Genomic DNA, 20,896 nt, shown 5'->3' on the forward strand with positions numbered 1-20,896 from the left:
ACCTCATCTAGGTTCAAGAACTTCATCAGAATTATTGGATGTTATGGTATTTCTATTTTTTTCCACTGTTCATAGTTTTTTCGGTATTTTAGCTGGTACGATACTTAGTTTGTTGCATAGTTTTGTTACATTGTATGGCAATATACACTGTATCCTGACATAGATAGTACACAGAATCAGATCCTTTAGCCCAGTTTGGTACAATAGATGCAATATTGAATTTATGCATTGGATCCCAGGAAGTGACTGGAGAAAAAAGGATGGACTAGGCATGTTGGGCTCGGGGGAAGGAATCAGGAGTTTTCTAACACCCAGTGAATACACATCCGGTTTGAAGAGCAGCGGCAGAACGTGCAGTATCCGCTGCGGCGCCTTTGGGACCCTAGAGCTGTTTTACTTGAACCAGTTTAGGACTACGCAAGACAGATACCATCTAGTATCCGGGATATAGCTGCAGGGTTTGGTGAACCATTCCTATGCGTAGCTTTTGGGACGCCTGGGTGGCTCAGTTGGTTGGGCAGCTGACTTTGGCTCAGGTCGTGGTCCCAGTGTCCTGGGATCGAGTCCCGCGTTGGGCTCCTTGCTCGGCGGGGAGCCTGCTTCTCTCTCTGCCTCTGCTTCTGCCTCTCTGTCTGCCTGTGCTCGCTCTCTCTCCCTCTCTCTCTGACAAATAAATAAATAAAATCTTTACAAAAAAAAAAAAAAAGAAAACTGATGTTTTTCTGAGGCTATTTTATTTTTTGAAGGTTTCATTTATTTATGAGAGAGGGAGCACGAGAGGGGAGAGGAGCCGGGGGAGAAGCAGGATTCCTGCTGAGCAGGGAGCCCAACGTGGGACTCCATCCCAGAATGCGGGGCTCGATCCCAGCACTCTGGGGTCATGGCCTAAGCCAAAGGCAGACACACTTAACTGACTGAGCCACCCAGGCTCCTTTTAACCCAGGTGAGCGGTGGGGGGAGCAGCTCATTAGCCGTGGGATATTTAAATAAGGAGCTAGATCTGGGGTCCTACAGGCCTCTTGGTCCCCCAAGCACAGGTTTGGGAGGAGCCCACTACCTTTTCTCACGTGAACATCTACCTGATAGGTAGATGGGCACGTGGATAAAAGAAGTCTGATTGGGTGACAGGAGTGTGGGGGAGGGGCTTATCAGATCAAAACAGCCAATACCAAAGAGTTCTCAGGTTCCCTACCTATTCGTGAGCTTCTTACCGTCAATAAACTTGGCTTTGCTGCCCGGTGCTCTTTCCCTGGTCTACCTCTTTATTCTTACAATGGGCAGGAGCAAGAACCTAGGGCACCGAAGGAAAAGAAATCCTGCAACAGAACTACTACCTCAGAAGCCGATTTAAGGGTGATTTAGGACCCTAGTATTCCAGCACTCCTGGCCAAGGTAGGTCCTCTGGGAAAAAGGATCCTCCATCTCTGAACCGCACTTAACCTTGGATTTAGCTTCAGTATCAGGCAGCTAGGGGCAGGGTGAGAATTGCGGACATCCTGCTTCTCCCACTGGGATGGTGGGGAGAGGAGTCCCTGTGTTCTTGATTGCAGTAGATGGGTCTCTGCTGAGTTGGGGTGGGGTGTCAGGTGGTCTTGATCGAAATACCGCAGATTCTCACTCACTTTTCTTATCAAATGTTCATAGATTTTTAAAAAAAGATTTATTTATTTATTTGACAGAGATCACAAGTAGGCAGAGAGGCAGGCAGAGAGAGAAGAGGAAGCAGGCTCCCCGCTGAGCAGAAGGCCCAATGCGGGACTTGATTCCAGCACCCAGAGATCCTGACCTGAGCCGAAGGCAGAGGCTTTAACCCACTGAGCCACTCAGGCGCCCCATAGATTTTCTTAAATAGATGTTTTTTCATTTGCTTTTCTCTCTTAGGACTATTTCCAAGGCTTTAAATGATTGTTGCTTGCTTGCTTGTTTTAAAATGATCATTAGGAGCGTCTGGGTGGTTCAGTTGGTAGAGTGTAGTAGGACTCTTGATTTTGGCTCAGGTCATGATCTCAGTTGGCATCATGAGATGGAGCCCCAAGATGGGACTCTCTCTTGGGATTCTCTCTCTCCCACTACCCGCTCCGGCCCCACGCATATGCAAGCTCTGGCTCTAAAAAGTAAAAAACAGGGGCGCCTGAGTGGCTCAGAGGGTTATGATCCCAGGGTCCTGGGATGGAGGCCAGCATCTGGCTCTCTGCTCAGCGGGGAGCCTGCTTCCCCACCTCTCTCTGTCTGCTTCTCTGCCTTCTTGTAATCTCTGTCTGCCAAATAAATAAATAAATAAAATCTTAAAAAAAATAAAAAACAAATATTTTCATCAGTTTCACTAGGGAGTAGGGCATCTGAGCTCCTCATGTTGTCATGCCCGTAGTTAATCTCTTGGCGGTATTCTTGTAAGTTTCCCATGAGCTTAAATTGAATTGAAAACTTAAGAAATTTTGAAAAAGGCAAGAAAATGGTTATTAGGAATAAATAGATTAAAATGTAAAGTGCTTTTACATTTGCTATTTATTCTTTTTTTAATTTTTTTTTTTAAGATTTTACTTATTTGACAGACAGATTACACGTAGACAGAGGCAGGCAGAGAGAGGAGGAAGCAGGCTCCCCGCTGAGCAGAGAGCCTGATGCAGGGCTAGATCCGAGGACCCCGGGATCATGACCTGAGCTGAAGGCAGAGGCCTTAACCCACTGAGCCACCCAGGCGCCCCTTTTTGCTATTCTTATTCCCATGCATTGATAACAAACACTAGCAGTACTTGCCTGACAATCACAACTACTTCAAACAAACGTCCTGAGTTCAGAACATATCCAGTTACTGAGAAAGAGGACAATTTCACTTTACCCTTAGGCGTTCTTTTGTCTGGTCTAGGAATTAAATGGACACATGACAAATTAACAGGAGAATATAAAATTTATTTGCCTTCGTATCAGGCAATCAGGCATTTGAGGCTTATCTGCTATCCAGAGGTCAGGAGCAGGGGTCAGAGGTCTGAGACTTCAAAGGGAAGGAAGATGGTTCCCAGGAAGTTGAAAGAGTAAATGTTTGGTAAACAAATGTTTGCAGGTTGCACGGAAACAATGGGACCTAGAGAGGAATTTTAACAAACAGACTTTGCTAAATTCTTCCCTGTCTAAAACACCTAGTTCATATTATACCTTAGTTGACTAGGGTCAGACATCTTCCTGCCCAGAGCATGTCCTAGACCTACGTTCTAATACACAGTTACAGGGACCTAAAATGTTCAGAGCCAAAAAAATAAAAATAAAAAATAATTTAAAAAAATTTAAAAATCACCTAAAGTAATCCACATGCTAAAGGGACACATTTTGGGGTTCTTCCCTACAGAGTAGTGAGGCTGTGGCACAGGAGTGTTTTAATTCAAAGGGACTCATTTGGTGAGTGGGAGGGATGGGGTTTTGGAATGTAGGTGAGGTTCAGCAGAGTGCGGGTCCGGAACCCAGGGCCAAGAAAGAATTCTTGAGACGTGTTTGGAGCAAAATGGTGGTTTTATTAAAGCCCGGGGACAGGACCCGTGGGCAGAGAGTGCTGCTGTCCCGGGGTTGTGAGGGGCGGCTGATGATATACTATGAGGTTGGTGAGCTCACACTATACCAAGGAAAAGGAGGGTTATAAAAGGATTTTCCTATGCTAAAGAAGACTCACAGGATACCCGGAGGCCTTGCCCTTGTCCAGTCAAGGTTGTTTTTCCCTCTCGCGAGGCACCCTCTGGCGAGGCAGTAACAGGAAGAAGGTTGGGGAACCTTACACTCTGCCTCGCCCACTTCAAGTGTCTGCCAATGGGGTGCTGGTTATGGGGACGTTTAATTGCAGCTACATTTCCTTCCGGAAACTAGGTTCTTGGTAGAAGTGCTTTGTTCTTCTAGATTGCTAAGACATCTGTAAAGCGAGGGAGACTCTTGTCCAGTAGAATTGTGATCTCTATAAGTCAACTATTGGTTTTTCCTTTCCTTATCTTCAGGGCAGCCAGGAGTCTGAGTAATGTCACATATATCCTATCTGGGGGAGGGGGTTGTAGGGTGTCGCCTTCTACTTTGTCCTCAGCTAGCCTTCTCCTTCCTCATCAGGTGGTGGGGGGCGATCTGTGGGCCTGACACAGTGAAGGGTAGGTCATCCAACACTTCTCAGTGTAAACCCGAAGTCTTAAACGAGAAAGGCCGAGGGAGGCGGGACTGGGCTAGAGGACGCCACGTCCCCTAGCAGCTTAGGCTTTCAGTTTCCTTTTCCCCATCCTGCCGGGGATTTTTCAGGCGTCACTGTCAGCGAAGCTTAAGAGGAGCCCCGCGGTGAGCACGACCGGTATGTGCCCAGACTTGCCCCTTTGGCTCCCCTCCCAACCCTCCCCCGATCCCAGAACCTTCGCTGAGGGGCCCTGGCGTCGCCTCCCCTGCCCCTCCCAGCTTCTCTTGCAATAACTCTTCCCGGAACTGGCCTGGGGCGGGCCGCGCCAGGCCGGGGTTGGGGAGAGGTGGGCTTTCCAGGAGATGATGACTCAATCCCTAGGGTCCTCATTTGCTCTTTGTGGGGCAGGGACAGGTGCAGGCGGAGGGAGGGGCGGCCCCAGGACAACCCTCCAGACAAACAGGCTCTCCCCACCCCAGATTTCAGGTGGGCCCCGGGAGGCCGCAGGCAGCCCGGATGCTGTCCAGCGCGCCCCCGCGCACCGGGGGCAGCTCTTCTGCAGCTCCGGAAGACGTGTAAACTTTGCTGAAAATCATCCTGAGAGTTCCTGGGGCGCCCTCACTTCTGGGGCAGACTGTTCAAAGGTTCGGCAGCGGCCTTTCGAAAAGCTGATGAGAAGGAAGACTGTTGCTGCTCCACGGTGGAAGCTGGCCTGGCCTGCAGTTTTTACTCTGCTGCGGTAGCCGGGCCATATAGTGCCGGGTTGTTTTGCACAGCAGTGTAAGATGTAAGATGTATTTCAGCAAACTGCAGGGAAACTTCTTTGCTAAAGTTTGGAATGACTGGTAAGAGTTTTGTAAGGCCTTAACATAGACTCGTTCAGGCTCCCAGCCTTTCCCCTTCTTCAGAACAAACAAACAAACCTCAAAACAGAAACCGAAAAACTTGGGAAACTTAAGTTAATTTCAAGATGTTCCTGCTTGATGGTGTCCGGATTTGGACAGGACATGTTCTTTTTAAACATTAGCAGGGGAATGCAATAGAACAAAGGCCAGGGAGGTCTGTTTTTGTTTAGAGAACAGGAAATGAGTAGGGCGTGGGTTAGTAAGGGCTCTGAAGCCCTCTCCAATTATTTTCATTTGTTGACATTTGAAATTTATTTAGGCTATGAGACTTCAGTCCCAGTAGGGAGAGCGCTGTGTGAGAGAGCATTTTGGACACGGACAAACCTGGATAATCTAAAACTAAGACTGGGCTCTGGTGGGCTTGACCTACTTTAGGTAAGATATTTCAGAGTAGAGAGACAGAATTTTTGGTATTTTCCCTCTACTGGTTCCCCTAAATAATTTTACAGAAAAGTTTTATTGGGGGCGCCTGGGTAGCTCAGTCCTTAAGCGTCTGCCTTTTGCTAAGGTCATGATCCCAGAGTCCTGGGAGAGTCTTGGGATCGAGCCCCGTATCCGGCTCCCTGCTCCGCGGAGAGCCTGCTTTTCTCCCTCTCCCACTCCCCCTGCTTGTGTCCCCTCTCTCGCTGTGTCTGTGTCAAATAAATAAAATCTTTAAAAAAAAAAAAGTTACATTGGGAGAAAATTTGGCTTAACTCCAAAATTACAAAGGAAAAAAAAAAAAAGAAAGAAAGAAAGAAAAGCCTCAGGACTGGAGGGGAATTTTGAACGTTTGCCGTAGAGTAGTGTTCATGTTAACACCTGTCTTTCTTACAGCTTCTTGGATGGACGTCCTGATTACAGTGGCTTTTTCTAACGACTAAACGTTTTCTATTTTCTGTTTTTAACGGACATTTGCTCTTCTCTTTAACACTGTATTACTTACTAGCCTGGCACCCGCTTTCGAAGGTGAGTCTGCAGCGGTGGGGGGCCCCTTGCGGCCCGGGAGTCGCGCCCGCCCGCGGTGGGACTCGGGCGCGAGGGGGCCCTGCTGGAAACTGCGGCGGAAATAGCTTTCGTCTCTGCGGCGAGCTGGAGTCGCGGCTTCGCCCGCAGCGCGGAGGTGGGGACGCGTTCGCAGCGCCCCCTCCTTCTCCGCTGGCAGCACGCAGCACGTAATTCCCCCGAGCTCCACGTGGTCCTTTGCTTACCCGAGGGGGGAGTTTCGGGACTGTGGTGGGTGTACCCTTGCGGAGTTTTTTTTAGGTGCGGGGGCCGAGGGTTCTTAAGTCTTAAGTCTCCGGTGGGCTGCCTGGAGGAGGCTTCCGGGGCTTAGCAGGAGGAGCGTCCCGGAAGCCACCTGGAGCGTCCACCTGTTGATGGGTGCGACGCTGCCCTCCGGTGACCGAAGTACTCGCAACGCTGGTTTCCTGGAGCTGCAGGTCCCTCGCGGGTGGGTCTCGCTCCCGTCCCTGACCCAGCGGGAAGAGCCGGGGCTGCCCGGGCGTGAGTAGACTGTGAATCCTGTCCGTCTCTCTTCTCTCCACCTGCGCCCGGTGCTGCCGGCACCTGGGCTCCCGGGGTGTAAGGGCACCGGTCCCCATCCCCCCTCCCCTCGCCACCAGAAATGGATTGAGCCGCTTTTAGCCCTTCTGGCCCCCTGGGGGACTTGCCTACCGCAGTCCCAAGTCGCCAGGGGTGTCATTTGTTCAATCTCAGGAATGGACTCCGTTTGATTATTTCTTCCCTGTAGGGCCGCCAAGGCTAATTATGCTTATGGAGGGGACTGCCTTTCCTTTGATTCAGTGTAATCCTGCCAACATTTATTGAGTTCCTATGGGCCAGGCTGAGTTCTGGGTGCTGGGGACATAGAGATGCATCTGAAGTTGATTCCTTCCCCCAGAAGCCTGCAGAGTGGCTGGGGAAGATGAGCAAAGTTACTTCCGAGGGTAACTTAGATTCAAGGCAGCCTAGACAGGGGCCAGTGACGGCCAAGAATGAGAGGAAGACCACGTTGGAGAAGTAATGACAGGTAACAAGCAGCGTGTACTCACTCTCCTTTTTGCTTTCCTTACTAGATACATGAGTGAGGTTAAGAAACTATCATTAGGGTAATGCCCTATGTCTCCTCTATGTTCAGCTCCACTTACTCTAGAAGACTTCAATAACCCACAACCATATGTTCCCTTCCTCTCTACTTTCATACACTTGGTGGCTGTCTTTACACTTACCATAAATAACACTCTGTATTGTAATGCTTTTCTTCAAAAAACTTTTCAGTTAGGTTGTAATATAATTATCTGTGTTAAAATATATGCCCAGTAAATAGAGAAAGCCCTTAGGAGTCCCCCATTCCCTAAGATAGTGGAAGATTGAAGTTTAATGTTTTTTTTTCCAGACATTTTATGCACACAAATACAGACTTTGAAATGTATTTTGTATGGTGTTGTTTCTTCAATTGCATCTCAGTAATGTTTATTTTTTCCTATTAACATCTCTTGTTTTCTTAGCTTGAATTTCACTCCACTCTGGCGTTAGTGTTTCTAATGAAAGATTTTTTTCCTAATGACCACTCTTCTTGTTTTTGAGAATGTGTGTATCCAAATTTACACTTAATTCATTTGCTTGTTTATATATTTCCAATGTTTTTTTCTCCCTCAGTTCTCCTTTGACCCCATGTACATATGAATATATGTATATATATATATAATTTTCTTTCCAGATAAAACTGCTTCTTTCTCTGTTGGTCTGTGCTTTTAGTCACTTTGTCCTTACTTGGCCATTTAGGTTTTTGTGCAAAAAAGACCAACAGCTTCTTCATTGTTTTCCTCTTATTCTGTACATTGGGTTGGGTGTCATCTTTGGTAATTCAGTGCTTATGAAAGAACGAAACTTCACCCATGGGATACCACTTTCATCTGTATATTCAAGATGGTTTGTGTCTTCTTCAGGTGGAGAAATTAACCCATTTTATTTACGTTAGTATCTATATACTTAATTTTTCAGTATAATTTAAAAAATTCCCTTGCAGCTACTTGCCCCAAGGTTCAAAATGTTCCTCAGGTTACTGTCTTCAATCTGTCATCTGATTTTACAAGTGGGAACCAAAGCTTCCTCATCTACTTGATAAATTCTTGAGCTTTCTTTTCTCTCCTTTTTAAAAAATATTTTGGATCTTCCCTTTAGCTTACTATATGTCTTTTGTTTGTTTTTGGTTTTAGATTTTACTTGAAGCTTTCAAAAAGTATAGTTTTTAAAATTAGTGATACTTGTTTTAAAGAGTAGACACATGACAAATCTGGCTTGGATACTAGCTGGCAAATGAACCACATTCCTTGCAAGAATGACCAAAGCTTGATTCAGAGTTGAGTAAAATAAATCAGTAATAAGTAAATCCCTTCATTCGCATGTACGGAGCACCTGCATTTACGGAATCTATCTTTTTCAGCTGGATTGTCAACAGGAATGTCAAGGAGCCTAGAAAGAGGGAGTGGGAAGGAGATCAGAACAGTTAAATAGGTACCGAGATAGTGATGGGGCTGAGGCAAATGGGAAATTTTTATTTTCTTCTTTACTTTTCTCCATTCTCCAGATTTTCCTATAGCATGCAAGGAGTGCCTTAATAATTAGAAAAAAGAATGCTATATAGGAAGAATGGCAAGGGCTTTATATCTCCAGTATTATGCACAGTTCATGATTTTGAACAGGACCCATTTCTCCTAATGGGTCAACCTTGGAAAATCCAATGTATGAACTGAGCAAATAGACTTGCTGGGTTGACTTTTTAGTTCAAACTCGTCTTGTATAAATGGACTTCAGTGCAGAGAAATATCTGCTAAATATTTTATTTTAGTGTGGCATAATGCATACCTTGGACAGATAGGGTTGTTTCTTGAGACCGTTAGGATTCTTTTGGTGAAAACCTTGAGGATTGTGTATTTTCCTATTGTGGTTGCTGGTGATAAAGATGACGTCACTACAAAGAACCGAGGCTAAGTCACAGCTCTCCTTTGCTCTACTTGGAACTAAGATCTGGTGTTTGAACTCCGGCTTTGCCGCAGCATTGAAACTCAGCTTTGCCTGTTTCTTTTTGTTGTTGAGGAAATTGAAACCTCCGATAAAGTGATAAATTCAATAAATGTTTCACACTGTCCTGTGCCCATTTCTCAGTCACATGAGTGAATATGTTACTGGCTCATAGACAGTTAGTTGTGTCTTAAGCTTACACCGCCTCATACAAGGTGTCAGTAATTTTGATGATGTCCTGTTGGATACAATAATTCTTTAAATGTAGGCAATTTTGAGGCTATCCTGAGAGAATTATACCACGTGCAGAGGACTGGCCTAGAGGTTTGGCAAAAATGAAAATCCTGATGCGTAAATGTTAGGGTTTTACAAATTTTGAGCCAAAGGTACAGTGAGCTAGAGCTTATGTTAAAAGGCCAGGGTTTGTCTGCTGAGTTTGGCTTGAGATGTTGTATTTTGCTTTTTCAAGATGTGGTCCCGCCAGCTCTTAGGAAGCCCTTCATGGAGGGGCACCAGGCCTCTTACAGTTCCAGTGTAAGCCAGTCTTAAACAATAGCATTGTTATCCTTCATGTTTGCAAAACCTTGCTTTCACAATCTGTTTCCTGGACCTACCAACCAGGTTCCTGGTATGATATGTACGCCAGCTCCTTCTTGCTTCATCCTTGCTTAGGAAAGGATGAGTAGGTATCACATGTGTGGGCCTGCTGGAGTTGTGTAATGAAGGCCAGGCTGTTCTTGGGACGGTGGGCTTGGCAGGCCTGACCAGGGCTCGCCACAGCCTAATGAAGGTGAGTGAGAACCTACCTGTTTCCAAGGTCCTTACTCCCTGTGACAGATACCCAACTAGAGTAAGAAAAATGTCAGGAGAAAGTACAAACAGTGCTGGGAAGCAGTGGGAGATGACCCTAACTTAGGAAGAAGCAGCAGAAAATGACCCTGACTTAGGGATCAAGATAAGCCTAAGGAAGAGAAGCCTTGGAAGATGTGATAGAATTTTGATGGGCAGAGACTGGGAAGAGGGAAGGAGCTTTTCCAAGGGAGGCAAATACTTGAGCAAAGAGACTGGGACAGAAAAGCCCTGTCCAGAGAACATTGAGATATCTATCTGTCATGAGTTAAATCACGAGTTGGGGAGAACTCTCAGGTCTTCTTGGGGAGATACTCCTAGGTACTTGGCTAGGTAGGAGAAGTTTGCCCTCGTGGAAATTTAACATTGGTTAAGCTGGAATGGACCATGGGGTGCCTGGCTGGCTCAGTCGATTAAACTCAGTCCTGGCTCAGGTCACGATCCCAGGGTCATGGGATCAAGCCTTGTGTCGGGCTCCCTGCTTAACGGGGAGTCTGCTGCTTTCTCTCTACCTCTTCTCCTGCTCGTGCGCTCTCTCACTCTCAAATAAATAAATAAATAAAGGCTTAAAAAAAAAAAAAGGATTGGGTACCTAGGTGGCTCGGTTGGTTAAGCCTCTATCTTCTGATTGGGTCGTAATTCCAGGATCCTCTAGGATCAAGTCCCGCATTGGGCTCCCTGCTCCTCGGGGGACCTGCTTCTCCCTCTGCCTCTCTGTGTCTCTCATGAGTAAAATAAAATAAAATAAAAAAGATGGAGTGGGCCATTGCATTGAATGGGTTTACTTTTATTGACCTTGGTGATTCTGCTTATGTTTGTGTATCTAATTAAATGATTTATACTCTCCTCTCCATCCAGACCCTTTCTTGTTCTGTGGCTCTTTCATTCCCTCATTTTCTGTCATCTCTGCAACTGTTGTGAACCAGGAAGGTGAAGGGAGGTGATGTTATGTTGGCATTTGTGGGAGTTTCCCTGAGAGTCATGGGACTGAGCCCCATTAAAGAACTTCATAAAAATACCTTCAAATTTGATGTCATATTATAATTGAGATTATCTCTGTTTGTGGGCAATTTGCTACAATTGAAATTGCATGCCTTGTGAAGCCAAATGATGTTTTAATGTCTATTTTTAGCTCCCAGTGCATAATAATGGTCAGTAACACCTCCAATCGGAAAGTGTTTATGGCTCAGCCTGGGTACACGGTCATCTAGACTATGTTTGAGTAGGTTTCTGCAGCATTCCAGAAATCAGGAGCCACAGGATGATCTATTATTTATAGACTGATTATTTATAAACCTCACATTAAATATCTGTGTGTGGTTGGGGGGTGTTATGCCAAATGTCACTTCATGTACCCTTTTAGGTTTAAAATGCCTCACTCAGGTAGAAGAGGAAAGATGGGTTCATTCTAGTAGCTGCTTGAATCGTTACACGTACGGCCCATCTCCACTGATTTTGTGCATGCGTGGAGGGGGAAGGCGGCTTTTCTTAGGTTCAGGATGGCTTCTTGGAATTCCCGTGAGACGGCCACATTATCTTTTGCCCAGGATCACTTAACCCCTTCTCCCTGATCCTTTCAGAGTCGCCTGGGCAACTCTCTGAGGGACTTGATCTTCGTGTTTCAGTGAGGATCTCCAGACACCTGAAAGTTCCGGCTTTGCCTGATGCTTCCTGCAGCTGGCGAGGCAGGCTGTCCTCCATCACCCCGAGTTTGGTGGTGTCCTGGAAAGTTACGTTTGCTTTCATGCTGTGGCCTTGCTTGTTTTCCTGCCACCCCATGACTTTGTTTCAGGTAGAGAAGCAACACAAAGAATGGGCGGTTCAGTATATCTTTGAGTAGTTGAGGTGTGTCAGGAACCAGTCATGCTGGTGGCTGTGTTGCTGATTACAGAGACTGTCATGTGCTTCGGATACCAGATGGTTTGGAGGAAAAGTTGACATTGTGTGAGAAAGACTGAGAAATCCGACTTCGGTCAGCCACATTTTACTGTCACCTGTTGGGGCCGATGCCCGCTCCCAGGGAGGTATGGCCATCATGCTGTGATGATAGAAAGAAGTTACTGGCCAAGTCTGTGTAGACTCTTCTCAGGGAAGCTTTACACAGTCGGAGATGCTTCAGCTGGCCCTAAAAGCTGAGAAGGGTTTTTCTGGACAGGTAAGTGGAAGAGGGTAGTCCCAGCAAAGGCAGAGAGGCATGGGAAAGAACTCTGTATTGAGGTTAGGTTGAAACTGAATGTGCAAAGTGTGTGTGTGTGTGTGTGTGTGTGTGTGTGTGTGTTAAAAGATTTTATTTATTTATTTGACAGAGATCACAAGTAGGCAGAGAGGCAGGCAGAGAGAGAGGAGGAAGCAGGCTCCCCGCTGAGCAGAGAGCCCGATGCGGGGCTCGATCCCAGGACCCTGAGACCATGAACTGAGCCAAAGGCAGAGGCTTTAACCCACTGAGCCACCCAGGTGCTCCTGCAAAGACCACGAGAGGCTTGAATGCAAAGAAAATTGGAACCTTCAAGGGGAGATGAGAAATCATTGGAAGGTTTGCATTCGGAAAATGGCTTAGTTCAAGTATGGACTTCAGAAAGTTCATCCTGATAGAAGATTGATTTGGAAGGGATGAGACCATAGGCAGGAAAAACAGAAGGGCCAGGAGAAAAGTCTGGGTGATGTTAGGGTTAACATCTATCTCTCACCCAGACTTTTCTCACCCAGACACCCTCATTTAGGGAACAGGTTCAGAAGGAGGGTGCTGAGGAGTCAGAGAAGGTTAGGGACGGACTGCGTAGGATATGGTAGTGTGAGGTGAGCCAAAGGAGTTTCCAGTAGTGATTAATCAGCAGCATCCGATGGGATAGAGTGCCTAGGTAAAAGAGAACTGCCAAGTCACTTGGATGAGGCCGCTAGATCACCAAGTCCCCTTACGAGAGCCCTGTCGTCAGGACTGGGACACCAGGGTGGCAGAGTGAGGCACTCGACTTAGGCACAACATTTAAGGGGGTGCTCAACTCAGTCATCAGGACAAATAATACTTTAGTGCAATATTTTGAAAAAAAAAATGACATTCATGCAAAAAATTCACAACAAACGAACTGTCAAAATTTAAAATAGACCTAGCATCAGTTTACAGATGGTTCTTTGGCCTCAGTTCCAGTATGGCTGCATACTGAGTGTCATTTTGTAAGGGATATGGTGAGAGGGAGGACCCAGTAAGGGCATATTGAGTGAATCAGAATTGTAAGAGTTGAGGCACTGAGTGCAGACTCCCTTCGTGAGGGTCCAGCTTTATGTAAAGCGAAATAAAGTGAAAGGGTGGTTGGCCTCGGATCTCAGGCTTAAGGGCTTTTTTTTTTTCCTTTTTTTCGTTTTATTTCTCTTTTTAAGAGAGGAGAGACTTGGACATGTTGATAAACTGGAGGTAGAGAGGGGTTGATGAAAGAGTATTCGTAGGGGCTCATGGAGACAGGAGGGCACAGGGGGAGGGGATGGTCCTGGCAAGGCGAGGAGCAGCAGGTGCCCGCGTCACGGTAGGAAGGTGCGAGATTGTGGGAACTTGCTTCTGATAAATGGCAAGTTCAACCCATGAGAAATGGCCCCAGTAAGGTACACAAAAGCCATGAAGCTTGGAGTGGTCAGGCAGAGATGGGAAGGAGCTGACCAAGGTTGTGTAAAAGCCATTGTGGAGCAGCAATAAGGGGCCGGCTCAGCTTGAAGGCCACCAGTGTTTGGTGTGACTTTCTCCCTCGTCGCAGCGTGACTTGCTTCTCTCAGTGTATGAGTGGTGGAGGCTCACCACCCAGAGGTGGGATGCTGGGGTGGCCAACCATCCTGAGACTCCTGGGACCGAGGAGTGTCCTGAGAACACAGACAGGACTTCTGGCATGCCAGGACAAGTCCTGTACTGGAGGTGTTTGCAGAGTTGGTGGTCAGGAGGCAAAGGGCAAGACCACTGCAGACACTGACCAGAGAGAGTTCCCACATGCTCTAGGTCTAGTCTGGCGTGAAAAGGAAGCGAGGTCATTATCTGGTAGCAACTTGTGAAACTCTGTTTATTCATTGATTCATTCAACAAATACTCATGAAATGCCAGCTATGAGTCAGGCCCTGGGGTCCATGCACAGGAATTGCATAGATTATCCTCCTTTGGTGGTTAAGGTCAGCCGGTGCTCAGGACTTGTTCTCATCCTTGTCTAGAGGATGGAAAGGTACAAACTGCGTTTCCTAGACTCCTTTGCAGCTGGCACGTGACCTAAGTTCTGCCAACGACGTGCACTCAGGTAAGATTTGTACACAGAAGTGGGTAGAGGCCAAGAGCTGACTGCTTTTCTTAGTTTCTCTGTTGAAACATGTGATGGCGGTGAGGTAGGGATTTGGGCAGCGGTGTTACGGTGTCCAGTCACCAGCTTTGGAGCTGTTGGAAGCAGGTGGGATGGTCCACTGCTCTCTGGTCTCTGGGTCGCTTTATGCAGGTGAGCCCAGCACTGTCAGTGCTGTTCCCATTGCCCTGGCTGAGGCGAGATCTTTTGGGGTGCTGTAGGAGCTTTTCTTCGAAGTCCGGCAAGAACACTTTCTGCCCAGCCCTTGGAACAGTTTTGTAGGCATCCATATTAAATTTATTTCTGTTGAAAATACCTGGAGTGCTTTCTGTGTCTAGAACCTGACACGGCTCCTTTATTAGACAGTGTCATAGATATTAACACTGATGACATTGTCTTTGGTGTTAAATAGCAACTGTTCCATGACTTCTACTTGAGAAATGAAACTAGAACTGGTCTTGGGTTTAGTTGCTTTGCCTGTGAAGATTGGGGAGTTTGAAGCACTGTGGAGAGTTTGTGTGGGTGTGGAAAAGAAAAAGGAGACAATTATCAAACTAGAATTTTCCAGTGAGGGCAGGAAATGGGGATTGCTTACAAACTTTCGAAAACATACCCAGATGCCAGTTTTATCTGGTGAGGGAAGGTGAACTGCTTAAAGCAGTAGAGGGAAACGCAACTGGCAGAATATCGATCAGTCAAGAGGACTGGGTATTTGAAGGCAAAAAAGAAAAAGAGTTGGGCTTGGATTACCCCTTTGTCCTTCAGCGGAGGGAGGTGAAGCAAGTGACTTCTGAGGAGGTGAATGGAGTGCAGAGCTGGGCAGCTCAGGGAGGGGGTGCTGGGAAGCGGCAGACACCGTCTTTTCTCAGAATGTCTAAAGGACTCTTTCTACCTGCTACCCCCTGCTAACCCACTCTGCCCCATCTTTTGAACCGTGTTAAATAAAATCTGATGTGTTCTTTTGGAGGATAACTTTGGGATGCCTCTAAGCTTTCTTGGACATGCTCTGCCTCTCCTCTTCTCCCACACACTTGCATTTTCTTTATACAGTACTTGTTAACTGACCTGGTGAAGGCTGGGTGTGGAAGAGACAAGTGAAATTTCTTAGTTTGAAAACCTATAGAGGGGGGTGTCTGGGTGGCTCAGTCGGTTAAGCATCTGCCCTTGGCTCATGTCATGACCCTGGAATCTTGGGTTCAAGCCCCATGTCTGGCTTCCTGCTTATCAGAAACTCTGCTTCTTCCTCTCCTTCTGCCCCTCCTTGCTTGTGTTCTCTCTCTCAAATAAATAAAATCTTTTTAAAAGAAAATAAAAAGGGGGCACCTGGATGGCTCAGTGGGTTAAAGCCTCTGCCTTTGGCTCAGGTCATGATCCCAGGGCCCTGAGATCAAGCCCCGCATTGGGCTCTCTGCTCTGGGGAGCCTGTTTCCCTCTCTCTCTGCCTGCCTCTCTGCCTACTTGTGATCTCTGTCTGTCAAATAAATAAAAATTTAAAAAATCTTAAAAAAGGAAAAGAAAAAGGATGGGGCATTTGGGTTGCTCAGTGGGTTAAAGCCTCTGCCTTCTGCTTGGGCCATGATTCCAGGGTCTGGGATTGAGCCCCACAGCAGGGAGCCTGCTTCCTCCTCTCTCTCTCTGCGCGACTCTCTGCCTACTTGTGATCTCTGTCTGTCAAATAAATAAAATCTTTAAAAAAAAAAAAAAGGAAATGACAAGGTTCCTCTTTGGTTTATTATTGTTTTCTTTAAAAATATTTTATTCATTTATTTGACAGACACAGATCAAAGTAGGCAGAGAGAGAGGAAGAAGCAGGCTCCCTGCTGAGCAGAGAGCCGGATGCAGGGCTCGATCCCCGGACCCTTGATCATACCCTGAGCAGAGGCTTAACCCACTGAGCCACCCAGGAGCCCCTATTATAGTTTTCAAATTTTATTGTACTATGGTCAGAGTGTGTGGTATGAGGTACATTTATTTTGACATCTATATACCTATTTCTCAGCTTAGAAAGTAAGATGTTACAAATTCAGTTATTTCCCTTGTGCATTTTTATCTAGTCATATTCTCTTCATTTTATAATGGAAACCACTTTTCTGAATTCAGTATTTATTATTACTATGTGTGTTTTCATATTTTTACCACACACATACACACACACACACACACAACACACACACTGCTAAACAATATAGTTATTATTTTTCACATTTAGAATTTTAATGTAAATTAGTCATGGTATGTATGCTTTAGCAACTTGCTTTCTGCTTCAGAAAAAATATTTGTTTTGTTTTGTGTTTGTGAGATCCATGTAGTTCTAGTTCATTCATTTTTCAGGGATGTATAGTGTTTCATTAAAGACTGGAACATTTTATTATCTTTATCAGGTAATTGTCCAGTTGTTCTTTAAAGTAGCTGTATTGATTTATGATTCCTCCAGTAACATTGGAGAGTTTATATTTCTCTGATATTTGGTAAAAGATACTAGCATTTAACTGATGTGAAATAATACCTCATTATAGTTTAAATTTGCATTTTTCTGACTACTCTTATGGTTCAAACATCTTTTCATATTGTTAGTAGCTATTTGGGTTTTTTTCTTCTGGGAAGTGCCTGTTGCCGGTTTTCCCTTTGGGTTGCTTGTCTTATACTCATTGATTTGCAGAAATTCTTTCTTCCTTTTTCTTTCTATCACTCCTTCCTTCCTTCCTTCCTTCCTTCCTTTCTTTCTGATTTTATTTTTAAGTAATCTCTACGCCCAGTGAGGGGCTCGAACCCACAGCCCTGGATCAAGAGCCACATGCTCTATTGACTGAGCCAGCTGGGTGCCTCTGCAGAAATGCTGTCTCTACTCTGGATACAAATTTTTTGTTAAGTAAATAGGATGCATTTGTCTTCTCTGTCTGTGCTTAATCTTTCTTTCTTTCTTTTTTTTTTTTAAAGATTTATTTATTTATTTGGCAGAGATCACAAGTAGGCAGAGAGGCAGGCAGAGACAGAGAGAGGGGGAAGCAGGCTCCTGCTGAGCAGAGACCCCGATGTGGGGCTCGATCCTAGGACCCTGAGATCATGACCTGGGCTGAAGACAGAGCCTTAACCCACTGAGCCACCCAGGCGCACCTTAATCTCTTTCATTTTTAAAAGGATGCCTGCTTTTTACGTCTTACAAAATCTTTTTGTAATTGGAGGTTACAGATTTTCATTTAGACTTTCATATCCAGAGCTTTAGTACAAGTGGAATTGACTTACCAATAATGTGAGGAAAGGATCCCTATTTCCCCCCTGTATGTATTGAATAAGCAGTTGTCCCAGCACCATTTCTGAATGTCAGTGTCCTTTCTCTGTTGATTGGCAGGACCCCCTCAGTCCTCTGTGTGTGGGCTGATTTCTGAGTTCTCACCTGTGTATTGGCTGCTATAGTATGTGTGCCAGTACCATATTATGTTTGTATAAAACCTTCATGTCTGGTAAGGCAATTTCCTCCAACTGGTTGTTCTTAAAACTTGTATTGGCAGAGCGCCTGGGTGGCTCAGTGGGTTAAAGCCTTTGCCTTCCCTGGGATTGAGCTCCACATCGGGCTCTCTGCTCAGTGGGGAGCCTGCTTCCCTTCCTCTCTCTCTGCCTGCCTCTCTGCCTGCTTGTGATCTCTGTCAAATAAATAAATAAAATCTTTAAAAAACCCAAATCTTGTATTGGCTATTTTGAACCTTCTCCTCCCCTTTCACTTAGGTTTAAAATCAGCTTGCCACAGTCCATGGCAAATTATTTTTAAGTTTTTGATTGGACTTCTAGTAAATTTATAAATTCATGTGAGTGTCTATTACAGCAAGTTTTTTCAGATTATCTAGCGCAGGGTTTCTTAATCTTGGCACTCTTGGTGTCTGCACTTGGATGATTCTTTGTTGTGGAGGATGTACATTTGAAGGATGTTCAGCACCATCCCTGGCCTGATGACCAAAAATGTGTCAGGTCCTTATCAGATGTCCCCTGATGGACAAAACTGCCATGGATCCAGAAATATTGATTTGGCCTGTTGCAGAAATTTTCCTTATTTTCTGGAAAGTTTTCATATTTATTTAAATTCTTTCAGATGTAGGTTCCTCAGATGGGAATTTATTTGTGTTGTCTACTGCCATGGTGATTTTTATTTTTGGGCGTGACATGTTTTTAAGCATGAACTTGCCTCCTGTGGAATGGATGTCTTCTGTGCCCTGGGTTATGAAGGCAGCCTTGTGGGGTGGTTTTGAGTTTGCCTCTGAAGGTCTTATAGGCTTCCCTAGTTTGAGAGTGATTTTTATGTTAATGTCTTGGTTTGGGATTGAAAGAAACCCCAACACAGTAGTGATTCCTTGGACCCTAACTCTACTTCTCCCTTCCATGCTCCCCTTTCTCAAGTGCCTGCCACCCTTAGCTATAAGTAACCGCCTTGACAGCACCCTGACATGGATATTGGTATTTGCCTGGAGGTTGGACTGACTCAGCACGGGATCTGTAGTTTTCCTTTTCATATTTTTTCTGAATATGCCAGATGCTACCACTGAGTAATTTGGACTTTGCTGCCAAACTATACCTCCATTAGTACAGAGGAAGACAGCATGCCAGTTCTCTTGCTGAGTGTGCGTGACTGGCAGAAAGTCCTGGTATAATGGTTGGAGGGAACAAACGGAGCAGATGATTTTTTTCTTTTTTTGAGCAGATAATATTTTTAAAAAATGATTATCTAATGTTGTTAACTTCTTGACGGCATTGTTATATCATTGATGACTATGAATCACCAAAGTTGGCTACTCTTTTTAAAAATAGGGAATTAGGGGGTGCCTGGGTGGCTCAGTGGGTTAAAGCCTCTGTCTTCAGCTTAGGTCATGATCCCGGAGTCCTGGGATCAAGCCCCGCATCGGGCTCTCTGCTCAGGAGGGAGCCTGCTTCCCCCTCTCTCTGCCTGCCTCTCTGCCTGCTTGTGATCTCTGTCAGATAAATAAATAAAATCTTAAAAAAAATAGGTAATTAGGGGTGCTTGGGTGGCTCAGTTCGTTAAGTGTCTGCGTTCTGCTCCGGTCATAATCTCCATGTCCTGGGATCGAGTCCCACTGTGGGGAGATAGGCTCCCTGTTCAGCGGGGAGTCTGCTTCTCCCTTGTCCCTCTACTCCTCCCCCCTGCTTGTGCTCTCTCTCTCTCTCAAATAAAAAAATAAGATCTTTAAAAAAAATAAATAAAAATAAGGAATTGAACACTTGATTTCTCTTTGGTTCTTTTTCAGATAAGTCTTGTGAATTTGGATAATGTCTCATTTATTCCTCTTGTGTTTAATGACCTCTTATTTTATACCTTCTGGTGGGTATGAATATTTTATAGATGGATTTATAACGACTACTGACAAAATTGTGACTTGTGGTCAATAGAATAAGTACTTGACTTTCTTCCATGGAAATAGTTTATATTATCGTTAGCCTATGAATAAAGTATGAACGTAGGGTCTCTAGAATGCATAAAGTTGTTACTAAGTTTTCAGATTAAAAAAAATAAAAGCAGTCTGAGGGCCACTTTTTCTACTTTCATTGAGCAGTCATTTAGTAAATTCCATTTCTCTCCAGTTTCTCATAATGGCTGTATAGAAGTGAGGTTTGGATGAGTGGGCATCGGATTGGCAAAGACACGCCAATACTGATTAGCAAGTAGACATAAGGTAAAATGTCTGTTTTTATTAAGAACTCACCCATTTAACCTGTTTGTGGGAAGGCCAATGTGAAAGACATAAATGGATGATCTACTTTATTTATTAACTATTTATTTATTTATTTAATTGACAAGAGACACAGCAAGAGAAACACAAGCTGGGGGAGTGGGAGAGGGAGAAGCAGGCGTCCCTCTGAGTGGGGAACCTGATTCAGGGACTCGATCCCAGGACCCGGGGATCATGACCTGAGTTGAAGGCAGATGTTTAACACCTGAGCTACCCGGGTGACCCAGATGGTCTACTTTAAAATAAAATATTTTTATTTTTGAAAAGTAAAATAAAATTTAAAATAAATTTGATTTTGTTAACTTTCAGACACTAAAATACTCATTAATATTTTCATTGATGGGGAACTGTGGATCTCTAGGAAGTTGTGTTTACTCTAAGAATCTATTTAGTCTTTTTATCTTTCACAGCAAGAACTACTTAATGTTCCATATACCACTTTTTGCTTTGACTGCCAGGAAACTCAGGGACAAATTCATAGTCTGCTAACATTTGTTTAGGCCTTTCTGGCCTGCATATTTGCTTTGTCTTCTCTATCTTTCCATCCCATTTTGACTTTCTAACCTAATGATTTTTTTAGCCTAATTTTTTCCCCTCATCTCATGGAAAAATTTTCTTATATTTAGTGTTGCTATTACAAGATGCCTCAAATCTATTGTGGATTGGAATTGTGCATAAATAAATAGAATAACTTCAGTATTCCTTTCATTAAATATAGCTCATAAATAAGTATGAGTTATGTACAAGTGTACATAAATACACGTACACAAATAAATATGTAGTAACAGCAACTTACAGTGGGGTTTTGTTGGCAATAATAATAATAATTATTATTATTTTTTGCTAAGATAAACTTTTAACTTTAAATATTCTCTGATAGAAATAGACAAGATACTCAGAGCACAAGAGATTATTTAACATAAAATATAGCAATGAAAATGTATTATTTATTTATTG

At 44.6% G+C, this 20,896-nt stretch overlaps 1 protein-coding gene across 14 annotated transcripts in view; it reads left to right on the top strand.

The window, feature by feature from the left end:
- Positions 1 to 1,209: 1,209 nt before the first annotated feature.
- Positions 1,210 to 20,896, top strand: part of CFLAR (CASP8 and FADD like apoptosis regulator) — a 46,095-nt gene continuing 26,408 nt past the window's right edge. For 4 of the 14 annotated variants that reach the window (XM_044241286.1, XM_044241298.1, XM_044241297.1 and 1 more), the window contains exons 1-3: positions 1,210 to 1,392; positions 4,267 to 4,315; positions 4,618 to 4,983. The gene's annotated coding sequence lies outside the window, so the exon portion shown is untranslated. The other 10 variants (XM_044241289.1, XM_044241293.1, XM_044241288.1 and 7 more) reach the window with 10 other exon arrangements.

The sequence above is a fragment of the Neovison vison genome, chromosome 3, assembly GCF_020171115.1.
Source record: "Neovison vison isolate M4711 chromosome 3, ASM_NN_V1, whole genome shotgun sequence".
Taxonomy (NCBI): domain Eukaryota; kingdom Metazoa; phylum Chordata; class Mammalia; order Carnivora; family Mustelidae; genus Neogale; species Neogale vison.